Source organism: Macaca nemestrina, chromosome 13, assembly GCF_043159975.1.
Source record: "Macaca nemestrina isolate mMacNem1 chromosome 13, mMacNem.hap1, whole genome shotgun sequence".
Taxonomy (NCBI): Eukaryota; Metazoa; Chordata; class Mammalia; order Primates; family Cercopithecidae; genus Macaca; species Macaca nemestrina.
The window spans coordinates 24382984-24399351 of record NC_092137.1 but is presented as its reverse complement, the minus strand read 5'-3'; the positions used below and the strand labels follow the sequence as shown (position 1 = coordinate 24399351).

Below are 16368 nucleotides of genomic sequence, written 5' to 3'. Positions count from 1 at the left end.
ACTACCATAAATTTCCATAAACTCTAGGAACTAAAGTAAAAATAATCTCTAAATAACAAGCACTCAAAGCAGAGATACAAGAGTTCAAGGAAAAAAATGACAAAGCAACTGAAAATGAAAAATGAGCTGGCACTAATGTTTTCTTTGAGGTAGAATTACATAAAGTCTTAGATGTATAGCCTAATGGATTTTTTTTCAAGTAACCATCCCATGTAACTACCACTCTGCTACAGATATGGAACATTCTCCACATCCAAGAAGACTCCTTTCTGCCCCCTCCCAGCCAAAGGTAATTGCTGTTTTGATCGCTATCATCCACCATAAATTAGTTTTGCCTATTTGTCGAATGTCCTATAAATGAAAACATAGAGTAGATATTCTTCTATATCTAGGTTCTTTCACTTTACCTTATGCCTATGACAGTCATCTACATAGTTGTGGAGAACTGTAGTTCATTCTTTTTCAATATTGTGTGGTATTCCATTATATGACTATGCCACAATATATTTAAGCATGAATATTCAAGTTGTTTCCATTTGTAAGTGTTATGAATAAAGCTGCGATGAGCATCCTTATGCATGTCTTTTGGTGAATATAAGCATTCATTTTCATCAGGAATATACAAAGGGGTGGAATTTTTAGGTCATAGAGTATATGTATATTTCGCTTTGGCACCATTAAGTTTTCCAATGTGGCTGTACCAATTTAAATCAGGAACACATGCTCCATGTCTTTGCCTCCACTTGGTTTTCCTTTTAGTTTCAGCCATTCTGGGAACAGCACCTCATTGGCTTTTTCACTTACATTTCCCTGATGCTTTGAACCTTTTCATGTGTTTATTTATTGTGAGGTACCAGTTCAAGTCTTAGCCCAGTTTTTATTGGATTGTCTGTCTCGCTTACTGATATGGAGTTCTTCATATATTCTGGATAGGAGTCCTTCGTCAGACATGTAAATACAAGTATTTTATTCCCATCTGTGTCTTGCCTTTCACTCAAATGTCTTTTGATGGAAAGAAGTTTTTAATTTTAATCAGGTCCAACTTACCAATATTCTATTTTATATTTGGTAATTTGTGCTCCCTGTTTAAGAAGTTGTTGCTGACCTCAAAGGCATGAAAATATTCTCCCACTTTCACATTTACTTTTATGATCCATTTCAAATTAATGTTGATGGATGGAGGGATGTAGGAGTCAAGGTCCATTTTCTTTTCTATATGGGTAGCCAGTTAACCTCGCACCATTATTGAAAATAACATCTAAGCCAGGCATGGTAGCTTGTGTGCCCCAGCTACTTCAGAGGCTGATGTAGGAGGATGTGAGTCCAGGACCTTAGAGCCAGCTTGGGCAACATAGTAAAAACCCATTTCTTATATTTATCTTTTTTTTTTTTTTTTTTTTTGTGGGACAGAGTCTTGTTCTGTCACCCAGGCTGGAGTGCAGCAGCATGATCTCAGCTTGCTGCAACCTCTGCCTCCTGGGTTAAAGTGATTCTCTCATGTCTCAGCCTCCCAAGTAGCTGGCACTATAGGCACATGCCACCACACCCAGCTCATTTTTGTATTTTTTTTTTTTTTTTTTTGAGACAGAGTCTCGCTCTGTCGCCCAGACTGGAGTGCAGTGGCGCGATCTCGGCTCACTGCAAGCTCCGCCTCCCGGGTTCACGCCATTCTCCTGCCTCAGCCTCCGGAGTAGCTGGGACTACAGGCGCCCGCCACCACGCCCGGCTAATTTCTTTTTGTATTTTTAGTAGAGACGGGGTTTCACCGTGTTAGCCAGGATGGTCTCGATCTCCTGACCTCGTGATCCGCCCGCCTCGGCCTCCCAAAGTGCTGGGATTACAGGCTTGAGCCACCGCGCCCGGCCCATTTTTGTATTTTTAGTAGAGACAGGGGTTGCACCACGTTGGCCAGGCTGGTCTTGAACTCCTAACCTCAAGTGATCTGCCTGCTTGGGCCTCCCAAAGTGCTGGGATTACAGGCGTGAGCCCAATCTCTTAAATTAAAAAAGAAAAGAAAAGAACATATTTTCCCACCAAATTGCATTGGAATCTTGTTATAAGTCAGGAGTCTGTACCTGTGTGTGTCCCTTTAGCCCAGAGAGTAGACCAGCTCGGTAAGTACTTTCTTGTCTTCCCACTTCTCCTCTCCTTCCTTCCATGTCCTTTCCGTTCTAGCTCTTGCTAAAAGTTCCTAAGAGACAGGATCTAGCTGGGAGGCAGTCTGGGGAAAGGAGGGTGACAGTGAAAAAAAGAGCAGCAGTTGACCCCTCCCACCTTTCCTGGATCACAGCCTCTCACCTGCAACAGGCCCCAGCTGAAGGAAGGGAGAAGGTTAATCACTAGGTTCAGCCTGTGAATGTGAACTAAAGGGATTGTAAGGATTTTTATTACCCAAGAGTGAGTAGAGATGTGATGGAAATGCTTGAGTTTTCATCCAGAAGGGAAGGCAAGGGCTTCCTGCACCGAACAGCTTTAAAGGGAAAGTAGGAGATAAAAATAAAGTTGCTTCTATGGTCACAAAGCACAAGTCCTGCCTGTTCAATGAGCCAGTTACACATAAAAAAATCAGTTAAGCCAGAGTAAATTCAAAGACCTGAATTTAGTGTGTGAAGTTTTTCATTATTTTTCATTCTAATTATTGCTTATTATTAATGATTAGGATGATCTATTAACAGACATTATATGTAGAGACTGATCAAGGTATGTGTAGACATCAAGAGAAGGAATAAAAAGGCTCTAAATATGTATGACTTCTATCAATTATCCATGCTTGAAGAAAGTCATATATAATGAGAGAGTATAGGAAATGTTTAATATCAAGAATAGGCTAATTAAAATCAAAGCCAGTGATCACTACTCACCTAGTTCAAGCTTATAAAGGATGACTTAATTACATCCTTACATCCATTATTCCACATCTAAGGAGGACTGAGTCACTCTTCTCTATTTCCACCCCATCCCCAGCACCTCTCCTAGGTATTCTGAATGTGACTTTATTTATGCAAGTAAACCAACTAAAATTTTCTATACCCAGTTTTTGGTTCACAAACTGTCTTCTGCTGTATTGGAGGCCAAATAACATATATATATATATATAACATATATATATAAAAATAACATATATATATATATATTTTTTTTTTTTTTGAGATGGAGTTTCACTCTTATTGCCCAGGTTGGACTGAAATGGCATGATCTCGGCTCACTGCAACCTCCTGCCTCAGCCTCCCAAGTAGTTGGAGTTACAGGCATGTGCCACCAAGCCCGGCTAATTTTGTATTTTTAGTAGAGACAGGGTTTCTCCATGTTGGTCAGGCTGGTCTCGAATTCCCGACCTCAGGTGATCCACCCACCTCGGCCTCCCAAAGTGCTGGGATTACAGGTATGAGCCACCGCGCCTGGCCATAATGTTTTATTTTCTTAAGTCCCAACTCATCTCCTTCACATTCTGAGATGTAGATATCACTGTTGAACATCATGTATGCATTTTGAAGATAGATCACCCAAGCCGTGATCTTATTCTTTATTTTAAGGTGATATAATAATCTTGGAAAGTTATGGCAGCAAGAAAGCACATAGAGATGACTTTTCAACTTTCCATGTGCCTGCAATGAACCAAGGGATATTTAGACATTTTAATCAGAGAGACCCAATTGGTTATATTACCTATAATAAACTTGTAATAATAACATTAACTTGTAATCCTCAAAGGTTATCCAAAAACTATATTGTTGATTGCACAGATCCATTCCTTTGTTTCAGAACAATAGTGTACACTTGCTTTTTTTTTGCAAAGCATGACAACCTTCTAAGCCAAATCTCATTTTTGAAGTGGAACTTTGCATGTGCAGGGTTCTCCCAACGGTTGAAAGGTTTATGTATTAGTTGTGGAGGGAATACAATTCTTCTTTGATGTTTCTATGAACATCGAGTTTCCCAAATTTTTGCAATTCATATCACAGACAAGGGCAAATTTCCCAATCTATTGAGAGTCCTTATAAATGAAGACCAGTCCACAACAGAAAAATGGGCCAAAAAAAAAAAAAGTATGGAGCGTTTCCAGAAAAGGAAATATAAGCAGATTTTTTTTTTTCTTTTTTTCCGAGACCAAGTCTCACTCTGTCATCCAGGCTGGAGTGCAGTGGTACGATCTCGGCTCACTGCAACCTCTGCTTTCCGGGTTCAAGCAGTCCTCCTGCCTCAGCCTCCCGAGTAGCTGGGATTACAGGCGTGCACCATCATGACCAGCTAATTTGTGTGTGTTTGTGTGTGTGTGTGTGTGTGCGTATTTTTAATACAGAAGTACAGACGGGGTTTCACCATGGTGGCCAGCCTGGTCTCAAACTCCTCACCTTGTGATCCACCCGCCTTGGCCTCCCAAAGTGCTGGGATTACAGGTGTGAGCTACCACAGCCTTCTTTTTTTTTTTTTTTTTAAATACGGATTTTCACTCTAGTTGCCCAGGTTGGAGTGCAATGGCATGATCTCGGCTCACTACAATCTCTGCCTCCTGGGTTCAAGCGATTCTCCTGCCTCAGCCTCCCAAGCAGCTGGGATTACAGGCGTCTGCCACTGCGCCCGACTAATTTTTTGTATTTTTAGTAGAGACAGGGTTTCACCCAGTTGGCCAGGCTAGTCTTGAACTCCTGACCTGAGGTGATCCACCTGTCTCAGCCTCCCAAAGTGCTGGGATTACAGGCATGAGCCATCACGCCTGGCCATGAGCAGATTTTATAAAAATGAAAAGATGCTCAGCTTTATCCTAAGAGAAATGACATTGTAAATGATGCAATTCCACTTTTACCTGCAGATTGGTAAGATCAAAAAGTTTTATGACACATCTAAATCGGCAAGACTGCAGAAAAGCAGGTACTCATGCATTGCTGGTGGGAGTGTGAACTGATACAAATTCTCAAGACAGCAATTAGCAATGTCCATCAAAATTACAATACAATATACACAGGCTAGGCTTGGTGACTCAGACCTATAATCCTAGCACTTTGGGAGGCCAAGGCAGGTGGATCACTTGAGGTCAGGAGTTCCAGACCATCCTGATCAACATGGTGAAACCCCAATTCTACTAAAAATACAAAAATTAGCCAGGCATGGTGGTGGCTCATGCCTGTAATCCCAGCTACTTGGGAGGTTGAAGCAGGAGAATCACTTGAATCCAGGAGGCAGAGGTTGCAGTGAGCCAAGATCCTGTCACTGAGCTCCAGCGTGGGCAACAGAGGGAGACTCTGTCTCTAAAAAAAAAAAAAAAAAATTACAAATCGAATATATTTGTTTGTCAAAGCTTACAGAATTGTACAGTAAAAAATGATACATTTTATGTAAACTATACATTAATTTTTCTATGAAAAAACTAATATTAGTCTCTTCAAAATAAATTCCATATTGACTTTAAAGATAAGGAGAGGATGGCTGGGTGAGGTGGCTCATGCCTGTAATCCCGGCACTTTGGGAGGCTGAGGCGGGAGGATCACGAGGTCAGGAGTTTGACAGCAGCCTGGCCAACATAGTGAAACCCCGTATGTACTAAAAATACAAAAATTAGCCAGGCATGGTGTTGTGTGCCTGTAGTCCCAGCTACTTGGGAGGCTGAGGTAGGAGAATCACTTGAACCCAGAAGGTGGAGGTTGCAGTGAGTGGAGATCATGCCATTGCACTCCAGTATGGCAACAGAATGAGACTCCGTCTCAAAAAAAAAAAAAAAAAAAAAAAAAAAAAAAGATAACGAGAGGATGAAGTTTATCTATACTTACTGGTATGCAATAAACTCCAGACATATTAATTAAAAACTCAAGGTGCAGAATAGTATGTGTAGTATATACCTTTTAAGCAAAGGCAAATGATGACATATATTTATTCATATATGTATATGTTTGTATATGCATATCTCTAGAAGTACAAACACAAACAGTGGTAAAGTTACCTCTAGGGAGGGAGCCTGGAAACTGAAGCGTAAGAGGACTTACTTTTTACTGTCTCTGCATATATGTATACTTTTTTTTTTTTTTTTTGAGACGGAGTTTCACTCTTGTTGCCCATGCTGGAGAGCAATGGTGCAATCTTGGCTCACCGCAACCTCTGCCTCCCAGGTTCAAGCGATTGTCCTGCCTCAGCCTCCCAAGTAGCCGGGATTACAGGCATGTGCCACCACACCTGGCTAATTTTGTAGTTTTAGTAGAGATGGGGTTTCTCCATGTTGGTCAGGCTGGTCTTGAAATCCCAACCTCAGGTGATCCGCCCGCCTCGACCTCCCAAAGTGCTGGAATTACAGGCGTGAGCCACCGTGCCCGGCCTATATATATACACTTTGATTCTATTTGGATTTTCTTCCCATGGTAGGCATTATTTTTTCAAGTATAATAAAACCTAAGCCTGGCGTAATTTCAGCACTTTGGGAGGCCAAGGCAGGCGGATCGCCTAAAGTCAGGAATTCGAGACCAGCCTGGCCAACATGGTGAAACCCCGTCTCTACTAAAAAATACAAAATTAGCGGGGCATGGTGGCACACACCTATTATTCCAGCTATTTGGCAGGCTGAGGGAGGAGAATCGCTTGAGCCCGGTTGATGGAGGTTGCAGTGAGCCGAGATTGGGCCACTACATTCCAGCCTAGGCAACAGAGCAAGACACTGTCTTAAAAAAAAAAAAAAAAAAAAAACTAAACTAAGAAAGTGAGAATATACAAACACATATATCCTTGGCCCAAAAACTTTACATCTAGTCATTTATTGCAAAAATATATTTACCCAAGCACAGATTGACATATGTACAAGATTGTTTATTGTAGCATTATTTTCAAGAGCCAAAGATACAAAGCAACTGAAATGTCCATCAATAGACATTGATGAAATCATGCTATTATGAAATTGTGGGATACTAAGACGCTACCAAGAAGAATGAGGAAGCTGTTTATGTACTACATGCAAGTACATCCAAGATCTCTTCAGTGAAAAGAGCAAGGCTCAGAAGGTCCATAGTGTAGAGGCAAACAATATAATTCATTGTTTGCTTAAATATGTAAAGTCACTCTGGGAGGTTACATCAAAAGTATGAAATGGATTAGCTCTGGGGAAGAGAATTGGGCACCTGGAGAACAGGAGGGGGAAGGAAAGTTTTCACAAACATTTATTTGTACCCTTTGAGCTTTCAGCCATGGGAACAAATTTCCTATTAAAAATAAAATATGGCCAGGCATGGTGGCTCCCATCAGTAATCCTGGTGCTTTGGAGGCCAAAGTGGGAGGATTACTTGAGGCCAAGAATTCAAGACCAGCCTGGGCAACATAGGAAGACCCTGCCTCTACAAAATCTAAAAAAAAAAAAAAAAAAAAAAAAAAAAATTAGGCCAGGTGCAGTGGCTGGTGCCTGTAATCCCAACACTTTGGGAGGCCGAGGCAGGTGATCATCTGAGTCCAGGAGTTCAGGACCAGCCTAGGCAACATGGTGAAACCCCATCTCTATTAAAAATACAAAAAAAAAATTAGCTGGGTGTGGTGGTGTATGCCTGTAATCCCAGCAACTCAGGAGGCTAAGACAGGAGAATCACTTGAACCCGGGAGGCAGAGGTTGCAGTGAGCCAAGATTGTGCCACTGCACTCCAGCCTGGGCGACAGAGGAAGACACTCTTTGTCTCAAAAAAAAAAAAAAAAAAAATTAGCCGAGTGTGTGGTACACACCTGTAGTCCCAGCTACTTGAGAGATTGAGGTGGGAGGATTGTTTGAGTGCAGGAGTTACAGTAATGAGCTACAATTGTGCTACTGCACTCCAGCCTGGGTGACAGAATGAGATCCTGTCTTTTAAATAAATAAATAAATAAAACAGACCACCAGGTTTCCCTGATGTACTACCACCGTGATACAAGACAGAGGTGTTCACTTATGATAATAATCTTTCTTTAGCATAATCAACATGCCATTTACCACCATAAAGAAGCAGAGTTTGACTTACAGTTCCAATTGTGCATGAAAATAAACAACCTGTTTTAAGGGATAAACAGGCGTATAAACTGGTTGGCCACCTGTGTTACAATGGCATGTCATGGCCAGTCACAAAAGATTTCTCACCCTTTGACAAGAATGTGGACACTTGGGGTGGAGTGTGGCAAAGGTCACTGTGGAGAAGGCTAGCAGCACTGACTTAGGAACAAAGCCTTTCTGAAATGGACAATGTCTTCACAGTGCCCTCCAATTCCAGGCACAAATGGCCCTCAGCCAAGCCCAGAGATTGCAGTCACACAGCCAGGTCAGTCTATTGTGCTCGTCTTAGTCCATTTTGTGCTGCTATAAGAGAATATCAGAGACTAGGCAACTTATAAAGAAAAGAAATTTATTTTTCACAGTTCTGAAGCCTAAGAAGTCCAATATCAAGGTGTCAGCATCTTGCAAGGGCCTTCTTGCAGTGTCATCCCATGACAGAAGGTGAGAGGGGAAGAGAGAGATGCTTAAACAAAACAGGATATTTACTTGATTATGTAACTGAAAAGTTTGGAAATAGGGCTTGCTGCTATAAGAGGCTTACAGGCTGAAATGTATCATAAAGGTCTGCTTCTCTCTCTCTCTCTCTCTTTCTCATCTCTGTTCTCAGACTGGCTCCCACTCAAGATGTCAAGATGGCTGCAGCAACTTTGGGCCTCACATTCCCTCAGGTAAAAATCTAGCAGGACAGAGAAAGAATCTTTCCCTCAGAAGTCCCCGGAAAAATGACTGATGAATGGAAGCCTCATTCATAGCCAATGAGAAGAAATGATGCTTTTGCTGGAAATGCAAGCTTTGGATTGATTTAGATCAGAAGCTCTGTGCCTGAGCCAAGGGTGAAGCCCTAGCCAAAGCAGCCCCACTTGGGAGGCAGAGGCAGGGATTTCCACAGAAGGGTGGCTGCCTGGTGGGCAGTGGAGAGAACAGCTGTCATAAACAGCTGTAGCCTAAGATAATTGGTGTGTAACAGATATCCAGTAGGAATGAGGATCTGCCAAGAACAAGAAGTACACTGAAAGAAAGAGGGTAGAATATAGATGTTTATAGCTATCATTTGACATTAATATTTTAAATTAAAGAAGTCAATATTTCTAAACTTGATATGCAATTTCAAAAAGAAAGAATCATTAATGTTTCTGGACGATATGCAATTTCAAAAAGAAAGAATAATTGCTTTATTCTTTGAAATAAAAAAAAAACTTCATAAAATGAGCTGTAAAAAGAAAATTTTATCCTGGGAATTACTGCAGATATGATTACTCTCATCTAAAAGCATGAAGAAATAAAAGACAGTGATGGGAATCAGCTACTGACAGTTCTAGATGGAATGTCTAATTTGAAAATGATTTCTTTGAAAATGATTTCTTCTTTTCCATGTAAGGCTCTTCCATAATATGTAAATTGGAGGTGATTCGTACAACTCACGTCGTGGTAAAATAATAGGTAGAGTAAGAAGTTTGGGTTAGAAGCAGAATGACTTTTAAAAATAGTTTTACTGTCAGTTTCTATACTCGTCAAAGTTTTAATGGCAAGACATTTAGTACAAGAATTCTTCTAAATCACTGCAGAGAATTAATAATTACCACAAGAAGAAAAACAGTTTCTGAAGAGGCGACGTCCTGCTCTTAGACAAAGGGCCTGGTGGATTCAGCGTATAATTTCTCCTGATCGTTTCTGGCAGGCATTATTGGCAGCCTACTCGATGGCTATACTTCCCTTCTTTCTCGCCTAAAAAATTAAGTACATAAATAAAAGCCCTATTTTGATCAGGCAACCATGTGCCCAGCTTTAGGTTCTAAGTAAACCATGGTTCTCTAATTTTTCTTTTGTCGGTCTAGCGATGGATATGTGATTAAATTCTGACCGAAAAAGTCTCCTGGGGGCCCCAGTTTAAATTCTTGTTTAGGGGGACTTAAGAGAAAGCCCTTTTGCTCCAGTCTCCTTCCTGCCTTCTTAATCGTGGCCCCCTGAGGACATAATGTTTAGAGCAGCTGCTCCACCTTGTGGTCAGAAGAGGAAAGCCGTGGAAACCTCAAATTTGTGCCTAGCCCAGGGATTCCAGACGTTTTGCTAAGTGGCTTATTACGGGTCACATGGGTTGGGCCACTTCGAATTCGATATTCTGTTGATGTCAACCAAAGTCATTCCTACATGATATAGCTCCTCCTCAAATTCTGATCTGTGGTTGCTATACTGAATACCACATACTGGCCGGGCCCGGTGGCTCACGCTGTAATCCCGGCACTTTGGGAGGCCGAAGCAGGCGGATCACTTGAGGTCAGGAGTTCGAGACCAGCCTGGCCAACATGGTGAAACCCCGTCTCTACGAAAAATACAAAAATAGCTGAGGCAAGAGAATCGCTTGAACCCAGGAGATGGAGGTTGCCGTGAGCCTAGATTGTGCCACTGCACTCCAGCCTGGGTGACAGAGTGAGATTCCGTCTTAAATAAAAATAAAAATGAAAATAAAAATACCACATACTAACGTTAGAGGTTATATATTTGCCTTGCAAAGGCTAAAACAAAGGACCAACTTTCAAAAATCCATCCTTAAAGAACAACTATTTCTTAAACTATCCTATTCGTTTAAATTTGAGCTAGTGGTTTTTCTTTTTTTAACAAAAATATCAAGCCAGATTCTTTTAATCATTTCCTTCAGAAAGCCATTAAATAAATGTATTAAGATACATAAATAAATGTATGTAAGATAACATCCCCGCACAGCTGACACCTGTCCTCTTGCTTCAACTATGACAATCTGTGGAATTTGAGGAGGAAAGTGTTGAGCTCATGATAAGGAAGAGTTTTCACCAGAAGTCATGCAAAGACACAACAGGCTGCTCCTGAGGGCAGAGGGAGGCCTCATCACGAGAGGCATGTAGGCATCAATAGCCAGACAGGACTTTGTGAAGGAAGCTTAAATATCACATAAAATCCAACCAGGTCATCTTTCAGCTTCCCCTCAACTGTAAAGTTCAAGGATTGCATGTTCTTGTATCTCAGTTCTTCAAACTGGAAAACAAACATCTTTTGTGCTTAATTCTGCAAATCTGTTTTTTGGGTTTTTTGTTTTGTTTTCTTTTGTTTCTTAGGTTTTTTGCGGCGGAGGGGGACTGAGTCTCTCTCTCTCTCACCCAGGCTAGAGTGCTGTGGCGCGATCTTGGCTCACTGCAACCTCTGCCTCCTGGTTTCCAGCGATTCTCGTGTCTCAGCCTCCTGAGTGTCTGGGATTACAGGCATGCGCCACCATGCCCAGCTAATGTTTGTTTGTTTATTTGTTTGTTTAGTAGGGACAGGGTTTCACCATATTGGCCAGGCTGGTCTGGAACTCCTGACCTCAAGTGATCTGCCTGCCTCGGGCTCCCAAAGTGCTGGGATTACAGGAGTGAGCCACCACACCCAGTCTGCAAAACTGTTTTTAATGCCATCTACTCTCCTTAAATATTTGATACATACACATTTTTTTGCCTTCTAACTCAGGGGTCCCTAACCCCCAGGCCATGGAACAGTAAGTGGCATATTATGGATCATATGGGTTGAGCCACTTTTAGTTGGATATTCTGTTGCTTTCAACCAAAGTCGTTCCTACATGATGTAGCTCCTCCTCAAATTTCTGATCTGTGGTTGCCATACGAAATACCACATGCTAGTTTTGGAGGCTATATATTTGCCTGACAAAGCCTAAAACAAAGGACCAACTTTCAAAATCCATCCTTGAAGATGGATTTGCCATCTCTGCCTCCTGTCAGATCAGTGGTGGCGTTAGATTCTCGTAGGAGCACAAACCCTTATTGTGATCTGCACAAGCGAGGGATCTGGGTTGCGCTCCTTATGAAAATCTAACTGCCTGATGATCCGAGGTGGAACAGTTTCATCCGAAAACTACCCCCCACCCTCCCACCCCCGTTCCGTGGAAAAACTGTCTTCCACAAACTGGACTCAGGTGCCAAAAAGGTGCAGGACCGGCCGGGCGCGGTGGCTCACACCTGTAATCCCAGCACTTTGGGAGGCCGAGGCAGGCGGATCACAAGGTCAGGAGATGTAGACCATCCTGGCTAACACGGTGAAACCCCGTCTCGACTAAAAATACAAAAAATTAGCCGGGCGTGGTGGCAGCGCCTGTAGTCCCAGCTACTCGGGAGGCTGAGGCAGGAGAATGGCGTGAAACTTGCAGTGAGCCGAGATAGCACCACTGCACTCCACTGGGCGACAGAGCTAGACTCCATCTCAAAAAAAAAAAAAAAAAAAAAGGTTCAGGACCACTGTTCTAATTGCCTACTCCCTATCTAACCCAAATTCTATACCCCACCTTTGTACTAAAAGCATTCTTACTTTACCAATGACTTTGAAGATTCAAGCCGACTCCAACAATTTTTCATAATCTTTTTCCTCCTTGAACTCTCTGCTACATCTAAGCCTGTTTTCCAACTTCTGCTTGAAACTCTCTCCTTCCTTCCATGACATTCTAGACACTTGAGTTTTTGTTTTGTTTTGATTGTTTTTCTTAGTCTTTATCAAGATATAACTGAAGCTGGATGCAGTGGCTCATGCCTGTAATCTCAGCACTTTGGGAGGCTGAAGTAGGAAGATCCCTTGAGCCCAAGAGTTTGAGCCCAAGAGTTTGAGACTAGACACAGTGAGACTCCATCTCTACAAGTTTTTTGTTTGTTTGTTTTTTGTTTTTAATTAGCTGGGCCTGGTGGTGCACACCTGTGGTCCCAGCTCCTTGGGAGGCTGAGGTGGGAGGATAGCTTGAGCCCAAGAGGTCGAAGCACCATGTGAGCCATGATCACACCACTGCACTCTAGCCTGGGCTACAGAGTGAGACCCTGTCTCAAAAACAAAAAATTAATTAAATTAAATTAAAATAAAAGGTACAGCTGAATCATCTGGGGAGCATTTAAAAATTACACACATCTGGCCAGGCATGGTGGCTCATGCCTGTAATCCTAGCACTGTGGGAAGCTGAGGTAGGAGAATCACCTGAGGTCAGGAGTTCGAGACCAGCCTGACCAACATGGTAAAACCCCATCACTATTAAAAATACAAAAATTGGCCAGGCGCAGTGGCCTGTAACCCTAACACTTTGGGAGGCGGAGGTGGGCGGATCACGAGGTCAAGAGTTCGAGACCAGCCTGATCAACAAGCTGAAACCCTGTCTCTACTAAAAACAAACAAACAAAAAAATTAACTGGGCATGGTGGTGTGTGCCTATAATCCCAGCTACTCAGGAGGCTGAGGCAGGAGAATCGCCTGAACCTGGGAGGCGGAGGATGTAGTGAGCAGAGATCGAGCCACTACACTCCAGCCTGGGCAACAGAGACTCCATCCCAAAAAAAAAAAAAAAAAAAAAATTAGCCAGGTGTGATGGCGCATACCTGTAATTCCACCTACTAGGGAGGCTAAGTCAGGAGAATTGCTTGAACCTGGGAGGTGGAGGTTGCAGTGAGCCAAGATCCTGCCATTGCACTCCAGCCTGGGTGACAGAGCGAGATTCTGTCTCAAAAACAAACAAAACAAAACAAAAATTATACACATCTAAGCTCCAATCCAAGAATTCTGATTCAGTGCATCAAGTGTGGGTACCTTTGGCCAAACACTCTTTGTTTTTAGTGTATACATTTCTCCTAATCCCCTCTCTCATCAATTCTGCTTTGTTAACAGGGAAAAGGTGGGTTATGGCGATTGGTTAGACTGCCAAGATCTGTTCAATATTATATGATTAAATTTGGATTTTTAAACTAATGAGGAAAAAAGACTCATGTGTTATTAAAGAGTGACCAGAAGGACTTTCTTCTCAAGTAGGAAAAATTTCCACTAACTGTAAAGGAAAAGAATGATAAACTAAGCCACATTAAAATTAATAACTCTGGCCAGGCGTGGTGGCTCACGCCTGTAATCCTAGCCCTTTGGGAGGCCGAGGTGGGCGGATCAGGAGGTCAGGAGATGGAGACCACCCTGGCTAACGTGGTGAAACCCCGTCTCTACTAAAAATACGAAAAAAAATTAGTCAGGCATGGTGGCACGTGCCTGTAATCCCAGCTACACAGGAGGCTGAGGCAGAAGAATTGCTTGAACCCAGGAGGCAGAGGTTGCAGTGAGCCAAGATCGCGCCACTGCACTCCAGCCTGGGCGACAGAGCAAGACTCCATCTCAAAAATAAATAAATAAATAAATAAAATTAATAACTTCTGTCCATCACAAAACACCATGAAGAAGATAGAAAGGTAAGCCATGGAATGGGAAATTACATTTATATCAAATATTCTTGAGAAAGAACTTTAAACTACATAAAGAACTCTTACGAATTAACTTTAATTATTTTTATATATTTATTTATTTTTGAGACAGGATCTCACTCCATTGCCAGGCTGGAGTGCAGTGGTGTCGTCTCGGCTCACTAACCTCCGCCTCCTGGATTCAAGTGATTCTCCCGCCTCAGCCTCCCAAGTAGCTGGGATCACAGGCATACGCCACCACACCTGGCTAATTTTTGTGTTTTTAGTAGAGGTGGGGTTTCATCATGTTGGCAGGCTGGTCTCCAACTCCTGATCTCAAGTGACCTGCCTGCCTCAGCCTTCCAAAGCACTGGGATTACAGGTGTGAGCCACCGCGTCCAGTCAGAACTCTTACAAATTAATTTTTTTAAAGTAACAACCCAGTAGGTATTCTTGAAGAATTTTGAATCATGTAGGAATGACCACAAGAGAGCTGTTTGGTTTTGTTTTGTTTTTGAGATGGAGTTTTGCTCTTGTCACCCAGGTTGGAGTGCAATGGCACAATCTCCGCTCACCTCAACCTCCGTCCCCTTGCATTCAAGCGATTCTCCTGCCTCAGCCTCCCGAGTAGCTGGAATTATAGGCGTGTGCCACCATGCCTGGCTAATTTTGTACTTTTCATAGAGACGGGGTTTCTCCATGTTGGTCAGGCTGGTCTTGAACTCCCGACCTCAGGTGATCCGCCTGCCTTGGCCTCCCAAAATGCTGGGATTACAGGCGTGAGCCCCCACACCCAGCTGAGAGCTTGTTTTAAACATTCACTAGCCCTGGAGAATGTGAAGCCATCTTACAAAAATGTGAGCCAAGTAAGAACTTTCTTCCACCCCTCTTCTTGCTTTCCTACCGCTCCTGCTCTTGCGTCTATCCCGGCTCCCTGCAGAGTTACTAGCACAGAGCACTTAGCCGTGTGGGTCAAAGAGGAGCAGAGTGAGAAAAAGAAAAGCAGTCCACACAGATTTGCACCTGCGGCAGGTCTCAGAATGGAAAAGATTTAATTACTGAGTTGAAGCTGTTTTCACGTGGTGTTTCAGTGATATTTTCACTGGGTACATAATTCTAGGTTGGCAGTTATTTACTTTAGCATTTTCAAGGTATCAATCCTTAATCTTTTGGCTTCCATAATTGCTGCTGAGACAGTAGTCAGTCAAACTATGGCTTTTTTTTTTTTTTTAGACAGAGGCTCACTCTATCACTAGGCTGAAGTGAGTGGCTCTATCTTGACTCACTGTAACGTCTGCCTCTCGGGTTCAAGCAATTCCCATGCTGCAGCCTCCTGAGTAGCTGGGACCACAGGCACGCGCCACCACACCTGGCTAATTTTTGTACTTTTGGTAGAGACGGGGTTTCACCATATTGGCCAGGCTGGTCTCAAACTCCTGGCCTCAAGTGATCCACCTGCCTTGGCCTCCCGAAGTTCTGGGATTACAGGTGAGAGCCACTGTGCCCAGCCTAACTACAGTTTCTTTGACGATAAACTGTCTTTTTGCCTATGGCTGCTCTTACTATTTTCTCTTTGTCTTTGGTTTGTTTCCCTATGACGTGTCTATGTGTGGCTTTCTTTCTGAATGTTCTTTTTGTAATTCACTGTGTTTCTGAAATTTCCATGTTCATGCATAGAGTTGAAAAATTCTCGGCTGGGGGCGGTGGCTCACGCCTGTAATCCCAGCACTTTGGGAGGCCGAGGTGGGTGGATCACAAGGTCAGGAGATCGAGACCATCCCGGCTAACACGATGAAACCCCGTCTCTACTAAAAATACAAAAAAAATTAGCTGGGTGTGGTGCAGGCGCCTGTGGTCCCAGCTACTCGGGAGGCTGAGGCAGGAGAAAGGCGTGAATCTGGGAAGTGGAGGTTGCAGTGAACTGAGATTGCGCCACTGCACTCCAGCCTGGGCAACAGAGCGAGACTCCGTCTCAAAAAAAAAAAAAAAAAAGAAAAAGGAAAAAAAAGAAAAATTCTCAGCTATTATCTCATTAAGTGTTGCTTCTATTTAATTCTCTTATACTTCTTCCAAGACTTTGGTTGAACAGGTTAGACATTTTCATTCTATTCTGTCTCTTTTCTTGGTTCATTCGTTTCTCTCTTCATTGTAAATGGTTTCTTCTGA

The 16368-nt window shown here is 42.7% G+C and overlaps 1 protein-coding gene and 1 long non-coding RNA gene across 2 annotated transcripts in view; one reads left to right on the top strand and one right to left on the bottom strand.

The window, feature by feature from the left end:
- LOC105479815 (uncharacterized) overlaps positions 1–10019 on the bottom strand; it is a 42050-nt gene extending 32031 nt beyond the window's left edge. Inside the window, exons 1-2 of the long non-coding RNA XR_986086.3 lie at positions 9568–10019; positions 2076–2470 (exon numbers count right to left, since the gene is read on the bottom strand). This is a non-coding gene — a long non-coding RNA (uncharacterized lncRNA). The remainder of the gene's footprint in view (positions 1–2075; positions 2471–9567) is intronic.
- The window catches only part of LOC139357790 (WW domain-binding protein 11-like), a 94748-nt gene that overhangs the window by 71820 nt on the left and 6560 nt on the right, over positions 1–16368 (top strand). Inside the window, exon 2 of the mRNA XM_071076297.1 lies at positions 8595–8655. The gene's annotated coding sequence lies outside the window, so the exon portion shown is untranslated. The remainder of the gene's footprint in view (positions 1–8594; positions 8656–16368) is intronic.